Source organism: Coturnix japonica, chromosome 4 (genome assembly GCF_054131305.1).
Source record: "Coturnix japonica strain WE chromosome 4, WE-NBRP24, whole genome shotgun sequence".
In the NCBI taxonomy this organism is placed as follows: domain Eukaryota; kingdom Metazoa; phylum Chordata; class Aves; order Galliformes; family Phasianidae; genus Coturnix; species Coturnix japonica.
Window position 1 is genome coordinate 10,943,570 of NC_140666.1, and position 8,325 is coordinate 10,951,894.

At 42.0% G+C, this 8,325-nt stretch overlaps 1 pseudogene; it reads right to left on the bottom strand.

Moving 5' to 3' along the window:
* Window positions 1–5,745: 5,745 nt before the first annotated feature.
* Window positions 5,746–6,471, bottom strand: LOC146760939 (1-phosphatidylinositol 4,5-bisphosphate phosphodiesterase gamma-1-like; annotated as a pseudogene).
* Between the last annotated feature and the right edge of the window lie 1,854 nt (window positions 6,472–8,325).

The window sequence follows — 8,325 nt, forward strand, 5'->3', positions numbered from 1 at the left end:
GGATAGAAATCTGACAACAGAATGAATTTCTGGAATCATTTTACACAAATCAGGAAAAGAATCACTTAACTAGTGTTAACTATGAGCTCTGATTTATGCTTATTGATATTCAGTTCTGTTGTAATACAAGTACTTGTGCTAATTTGCATTGTTCTAATGGTCACTTTGTGATATATAAACTACCTCAGGTGTCTAATTTTATACTCCCTGAAATCCTGGCTATACTTTGATGAGAATACTGCTTGAGCAGGTTGCTGCTACCAGAAATGTATTTCTGCAAGTTATTGAATGGCTGTATTCTGGTGACATTAACAGCAATCAGCTCTTCTGCTGCTGAAGAAATCTTTTCCTCATTACAAGCATGTTATTACATCAGTCCTGCTCAAATTATCAAGCTGTGCTGCTGTAGTGGAAATACAAAGTCATGGCTTGAAGCAGTGATGGAGCACCTGGTGGAAGGCAGGGCCAACCCAGGGGAGCTCAGGTGCAAGCAATGTACCTGAGTGATGGAAGGGGTGAAGCCATGATCCACCCCTTCCCAGCCCTCATTTAAGGGTTGGCAGGGGAGGCAAGGGGATCTTGCTGGAGATCTCTGTGTACCTGAAGCCTTCTAAAGGTAAGTGGTTTCTTTCTGTTATTTCTGTGCTTGGGGCTGTTGTGTTTGAGCAAATCCTCGCTTGTTGCAGCCTGGGACCTTACTGCTCTGTTGTTATTGCTGTGTTTTTCCATTGTATTACAGCTGCTTTCTCAGAAACAGTCACAGGTGAGAAAGGGAGACTAACCTAGACTAATTTTCAGTTGGTGTTACAAAGATTCATAAGTGTTACTGAGAGAATTTTTTTTTTTTGCTGTGGAAGTTTAATAATATAATGGCAGAGAATGAGGGAGAGGAGAAGAAAGTGGTGCCTGGCTCAGGAGCAGTCAATTCAATAGAACTAAAAGGTCAGAAGAGTAAGTGAAGTGATCAGCATCTTGTTACTTGGGCTGCAAGTAGCCTTCCCTTGGGAAGCAGTACTGTTGTGCTCTGGCTGGTGGTGGGAAAAGCTGCTCTGATTATGGAGCCTCAGAGTGTTGTTCTGGAGGATGTAAGTCTTAACCTTGATGTAATTGGTGTAAATGGCTGTGTTGTCTGGAAGCTGGAGGGGGAAACATGCTTAGGAGGGATGAATGGCATAGATATTAGCTGCGCATAGCAGTATGCAGTAAGAATGGGAGAAAGCATTGAGGTTCTTTGGTTGGATTATGGCTAGCCATAAAGAGCTGCAGATTCAGCAGGCTAAATGAGCAAGGTCAGCAGAGCAGCAAGAGGCTGGAGACCTGCCCAGTAACTCATGCAAACAGTAAGGGTAGAAGTAGCTGTAAGAAGTGTTTGCAATCCAGTGGCAAATCCATTCTTGGGTGACTGCAGGTGGCTTGCCAATGAGCTGGTGATCTGAGACACTGATCTTAGTTGTCTTAATTTCCTTCTTGTTGTGCTCAGTTCTTTACTTTGATGGATAGAAGATAAATATGTCCCCATTCCTGCTGTAAGCATTGTGCCTGGGCTACTGGAGTCCTCAAGAGCAGCTAAACTCAAGAGATATCTCTAAATGCTTTGAAAACTACAAAGTCATATGAAGCTTCGGTGCACAGAAATAGCTATCCCAGTTGTGTCTTTCTTTTTCCTGTGTTAAGTTTGAATGATACTTAAACCTAAACCTGTCTGTTTTTTGCCTGTGTGGATATCCTTTTAAAAAGGAATGTAGATAGACTTGTGTCTTTCTGGAACTCTACAGGAAGATGTATCAGGTTTTCTTAGTGTTATCAACTATATATACAGTGGGATTGCTAGGTTCCTGCAATGTAAAGACCAAGTCCTTTTGAAATCCAAGGTACAAAATGGGTTGTATTGACGTATCCTGCTGTTAAAATGTTACACTGTATATGTGCAGTAGAAAGGTTAAGTCACAGCTTTAAGCAGTGATGGAAGGCAGGGGAGTTCAGGTGCATGCAATCAAGGATCCACCCCTCATTTAAGACCTCATTTAAAGGTTGGCAGTGGAGGCAAAAAGGTATCTTGCTGGAGATCCTGCATGCCTGAGGCCTTCCAAGGGTAAGCAGCTTTTTCCTTTTGTTTCTGTGTCTGTGGTTGATGCACTTGGGCTAATCTTCACTTGCTGCATCCTGGGACTTCGCCCCTCTGCTATTATTGCTGTGCTTTCCATCACATTATAGTATGCAAACTACTTATATCGCCGCATAGGGGAGGAGTCTTGGCAGGCTGCTTATGTAGGATTTTTCTCACTGTATTTGTGATACCCATCAAGTAGCTCCAAATGCTGAATGAAATTATTAATGTAGTTTTTATGTCCAAGAAGTGAAAGTGTGACGGAATTCACCAAACAGTTTGATTATGCTATGTTAATGAAAACTATATGTCTTGTTGATGTATGTATTGATTACCTTACTGCATCATGCTGGGAGCCTGAAACATTATTCAGAAGGGGATATTCCCACATGACTCAACAATAAAAACAGTTTCATACAGCAGTAATCTATTTAGTGCTAAATGATATTCCTCAAAGAGCAAGCTGCTTACTGTGAGTGGGCAGTCTCTGTTTAGAGTGAGGGAGTCCTTCATTTGAGTTCTCCCAGAGCCCCAGTACCAACCAGGTGGGATCCCACTTCTTGCCGTAGTATTGTCTGTTGGCTTGTGCTCAGGGGACATCAGAGTGTAAAAGCTTTGTGCCAGGGATGATGGATGGTTGTGCAGTAGGTTAAATTATCTTGCTTTGCAGCTACATATAATCCAGTGCTTGTTATTCTGAATGTGTAACACCTGCAAGTAAAACCTGTCCCTTTGTCTCTTCTTTCCTAATGGTGGAGGTGGTGAGAGGACAACTGTTGAGCCAGCATGGAGAGGCAGCAAGTTTTTAGGTTCATCTTGTATCTGGTGGGCTTTCCTGCTTTTTAGCGTGGTAGTAACAGATGAGCTGGCTTAGAATAGTTTTGAGCAGTCTAAATCCAGATATACAGAGGTACATCTGGCGCTGATGAATGTGGCCAACTTAGCATAAAGAGGGAAGCTGCTGCCTCATGGCTGAGGAATGCAGTCATCCATTAATTCAGCCACAGCTGTAGTATCAGCCTGGGCACTTGGGTTCTGCATGTTGATGTGATTTATTCTTTCCTTACTTTGTTCTAACCCCCCTTATCTGAAGATCAAATTCTTTGATGTTGACATAGCTGATAAAGAAATGCCTGACATGGAACTGGGATGTTGGTGTTAAGGGTAACATCAGAATGCTGAACATGGAATATAAATTTGTTTACTTGCAAAATGCATCTTGGGGGGGAAAAAACCCAAATTAAGTCCTGTGATAAATCAGCTGTGATTGTCTGAATTGAGTCAAATGACTGAGAAAACTGATGGGGGGGAAGTTAATAAATTATGTTGTCAATTTATTAATTGGCAGTGGGTAAAACAATTAAAGATGGTATTTCTGCACTTTAGTCATGAGTTGGAGGGAGGTATGGAAGCTACAGCCCTACTAATTCCTAATTATGCATCATACTTGGCCCATGAGCCAGACTGAAGCATTTTCTTACCTGTAATGGTGCCCTAAGTTGGAGTTAAGAATTAGTTCTTTAAGGCACTATGAATGGTAGGTGGTGCTCTTTATTTTGAATATTCACTCTTCATAGTATACCTTACAAAAAGTATCTTAAAAGGTCACTTAATATTTTCAAGTTTGAAATAATTAGAACTCCAAATGAGGCAAATTGATATGGCTGGAAATCTTTCTGTTGGTTTTCCTTAGCCAGATCTCTGTGCTTAAAGAAGATACCCTGGGACAGTCTCAAATACAGTTTCCTTAAATGAAAGGAGTAAATCTATTCCTGTTTGCTCACTCTAGAATTCCTCTGAGAATCAACAGACTGGTAGTTGTTTAACATCACCATTAATTCTGTGAAATACTCTTAATGGCTTATGAAGATGTTTCATTTTAATTGTGTGAGGCTTAGATAATTCCACTGCACTTTCTGTTTAAGAACCAGAAAGCTCCAGATAGATGATGTGAATAGAAATGGTGATATTTTAATGCATGGCAAATGGATTGATGTGATGATCAGTGGTTGGACTGCAGGTTGGTGGTTGGACTAGATGATCATAGTGGTCTCTTCCAACCTTTATGGTTCTATACACGTGCTTCTGAGTTAAGTGGATGGGAGCTGTGTAGCTAATCCTGCGGAGGTGTATGTTGTGAAGGAGCAGGGTATGACCAGTGGGATTTTAAAGCTTGTGTTGAGCTTCTGTTTAACAGCACTGCTGCCAAAAAAGTTCTGTAATATTAATTGATATTGCTGATTGGCTATAGTCTTCATGCATGCAATCAACAAGCTCAGGTTGCTGTAGCCTTTTGTTGACATTAAACCACTTATAATCCACAATCTGTTTTTATTGCAGGAGGGGCAAGTTTTCTGTGAGTGTTTTATGACTGTGTGTATGTGGGCAAAGACTTGGAATATTCCTACAAACACAGCCTTGTTCTAAACACTGGACTCTAAATGATCATAGCGGTCTCTTCCAACCTTTCTGGTTGGAAGTGACTCAGGCAGCAGTGGGAGAAGACAGTCTGATTGTGAATGCTACTTCAGGTGATTTTTCTGTTTCAAGAAAAGAATATCTGTGTTCAGTGACAGAGGGATGAAGCATTTGGAACAGCTTCCTAAATGGCAGGGGGCTGGTAACCCTCTTTGTGAGTTTTCCACCCATGTCCTGTTGCAAAATACTGAAAAACTGCCCTTTCCTGTTGCCTTTGGAGAAGGGCCCAGCTACCCGTTTTATAGATGTCGAAGGAAACCTTATGAGGAGTGCAAATGGGATCAGAACAGAGGTGATTTTTCTATACAAAAGCATAGGTCAGAACTGATACTGCTCCAAGTCAAATGTTGTATTGTAATGCAACAGGCCCTCCCTTGCTCCGTCATCACTGTCTTTGTGATTGTTAAATGTTTATGGTATATGAAAATATAAATGCAAATGGTAACGTGATCTGCTCTAACCAGAGCAGTTAAGTGTCAGCAAGAGATTGCACCCCCCCACTACCTACCCCCCCCCATCCCCACTGCTTGTGAAAGTAAACAATTCGTTGCTTCTGAATGTGGGGGCAAAAGCAAAACATTAGAAGTGCAGGTGCCCCTAGTTTAGCGTTAATTATTACCCCTGATGGGACCAGCATTACAGACAAAGTAAGCAATAATTTGGTGTTGGTAGTAGAAACCCCAGGTATTCACTTGCATTCAGAGTGAGGCAGAGAACTCAGCTGATTCAGATAAAACGGAAACTCCTTGAATTTGAAGACATTGATTACCTGGTAGCTACCAAAACAAAGGAAATAATGCATAACATGGACAATTAGTTTACTAAAATTTCTCAGACTTAATGGCTATCGAGTGTCTCCATAGAAAACCTACGTGGCACAGCCACCAGTAACCTGTTTGCATTATGGAATCACTGCTGGATCCTGAAACTTTGGGAACAGCGAGAAAGAAAACAGACTGCCAGACTCCAGAACCACAAACAACTAAGGAGCTCCAGGTTTTCCTAGAGATAATAAGGTGGTGTCACCTGGAACACTAGTAAAACCCTTCTATGTCTCATACAGGTTAAGAAAGGTGAATACAATCAAGGTTTACCTGCAGTAATTAGACACAGACTCTGTGGTTAGTGCAGAACAAAAACTTTTATTGTGAACGATGAACTTAAATAAGATGAACTTGGTCAAGTGCCTAATTAAACATGATTCTCTTTCTATGCATGGCGGTGCTGGATCTTCCATCCTGCCCTGAAGAAGATGGCGCTGGAGCTGTACTTGCTCCTCTGGCGCTGTCCCACGGCACCCAGTCTTTGGAACGAGGCACAGGCTCCGTCAGTCTCAACTCTGTGTTGTTGTACCTCAGCAGTGTCTCCCAATAATAGGAGATGAGGTCGTAAAGGCTGTCAAATACTTTGTTATCAGTCAGAAAGTACCTGTGGCTGTTGGCATACTGCCACCAGTATATATGACAGTGATGCACCCATCTGTTATGCCAGATGGACAAGACGTAGTCGCCAACGCATGTCCCACTCTCCCTAACAAGAAAAGATCCATTGGGAGCTCCCATCATGGTGCAGTACTCCTTCAGCACCAGCTCAGCAATGTGCTGCCCAATGTGCCCTTCTCCCATCCTGCCATGGAACCATTCCTGCATGAGATGCTGATTGATGTTGGGGTTCCTCTGCGCAGGTCGTCTTCCCTGTCTGCTCCAGGCTGGGATGTCATAGAGCTGGTTCCATGTGTAGGTTATGGGGTCGTCCAGAATTTGAGAATTTGCATTCTGCTCCCTCTGCTCCTTTTCCATGATTTGAGAATCCTCCATCTGATCCTCGTCCACAATTTGGCTATCTGCCATTTGTTCTTCTGTGTTCGCCACTTGCTCCTTGGTCATACACACAGAGGTAGGATCCCGGTAGCCCAGCAGGCAGAAGTATCAGCGCAGCGCTTTATGCAAGGAAGCGCACCCCGATACAAAAACGCTGGCAACCGAGAATCATTGACAATATATGATGGAAAGAGTGTTTAATGAGAAAATGGAGTTCCAGCGGATATGAGAAGCCTTGAATAGAAGGATGAACTGTATAATATAACCAAAGATGCCTTGGACATACTGATTAGAACACAACTAACACTGTTAGACATTGCACCACTTACTTGTATACCTCACTTTATTGGTCCTTGCGTTGTAATGAGGCATGGTTTTGTTAAGCATGTGGAGGGGGAGATGTATTGTAATGCGATAGGCCCTCCCCTGCTTGGTCGTGCATATGTAGATGGAGCCGTGTATATGTAGAAGGGGTCATGCATATGTATAAGAGGTGTAAATGAAACCTATATAAGGGACTCACTCAATCAAATAAACGCCAATTTACAGCTCACCATATTGGTGTAATCAGCGTGTAACTTGGTCATGGGGCCGTCAAAAGCACATTATCAATGAGGGACGTGATTCTTAAGGTTACCTTGCATAAGGCAACAGTCAAAGGGGTGTCTGTGCCAATCTGTGTTGGCAGTGAATGTATTCAGTCTTTCTGTGGTACCACTTGAAATGTTTTGTGAGGCTCCTGATGTACACCAGGCACCTCGAATCTGTTAAGCCATTGACTTCCTCCCTTGTGCATATAAAACTGTTTGAAAGTGAAGGCCCTAAAATTAATGATATCCACGTACAAAGTTCCAATCTGTCTGAGCATGTTGGAAGGAACTCACCTGAGATTAAATGGGATGTGAAATAATGTCTATCTGGGAAACGTGTGGATTTACTGCCGGTGAGCAGGGTGAGAACAGTTTCTGATAATAAAAATGAAGTACAGTGTTGAGGAAACTTAAACAGATACTCAGTGATGCTTCCACACACAGTGTGATATGTGCAAATGAGGTTGCCAGATGGCACAAGACAAACGTGCATAGATCCTGGCAAAATAAACGACACTCCTTGCAGCGAGAGTCAACAGCAAGCAGCAATACTTGTTATGCATTCTTTTACAGTAACAGGATATTCATAAACAAATAATAAATTCCAGGCTCATCAATCACTGCCAGGAAGGGAGGAACCAATGTTTGGTGTCTTGACAAAACTTTTGTCGTTGGGTGTTTAGTTTTTCAGTTCATCATTAAACAATAAGATGAATAACGCCTGCTCTTGTTTGCAGGAAGTTGTAACTCCTGTCTGCTGCTTGAATAGGAGCACTTTAAAATGGGAATGGGTAGGAAGTTTCAGACATAGGTAACTGGGAAGGGGTATGTCATCTTGGTAGGCTGCCATGGTCTTAAATTAGAGAGATTAAAGAGCTAAAAGAGACTGAGCAATTCATTCCTTAGGTACCAGTGCAGCATTGGAAAATACATTTGATTCATCTGATCTTTGAGAAAACATTTGCTCTTAATGATGAAGTGCAGGTTTTAATTCAAAAAGTTCAGTACTTGAAGGCTCAGCATGTGTTATCACTTGCATTATCACTTGATTGCGCTTGCCTGAAAATTAATAAGATGAAACCACCTGAAATGATATATAGTGAGGAGGGTACTTGCACAACTCAGCTATGATAATTCATAGAGAAGCTGAGTCTTTTACATTAAAAGCAATCTGATGTCAGCTGTGCTTTTTAGCTCAGTGTATGTGATAGGCTAATGGGTTTGACTGCATGTTGGTGTTTGAGACAGAGGTATGAATAATTGCAGGGGTACTTGGTAGTTTTCTTGTGCAAATTATGATCTTTCTACATGCCTAGAAGTCGGTCTCAGA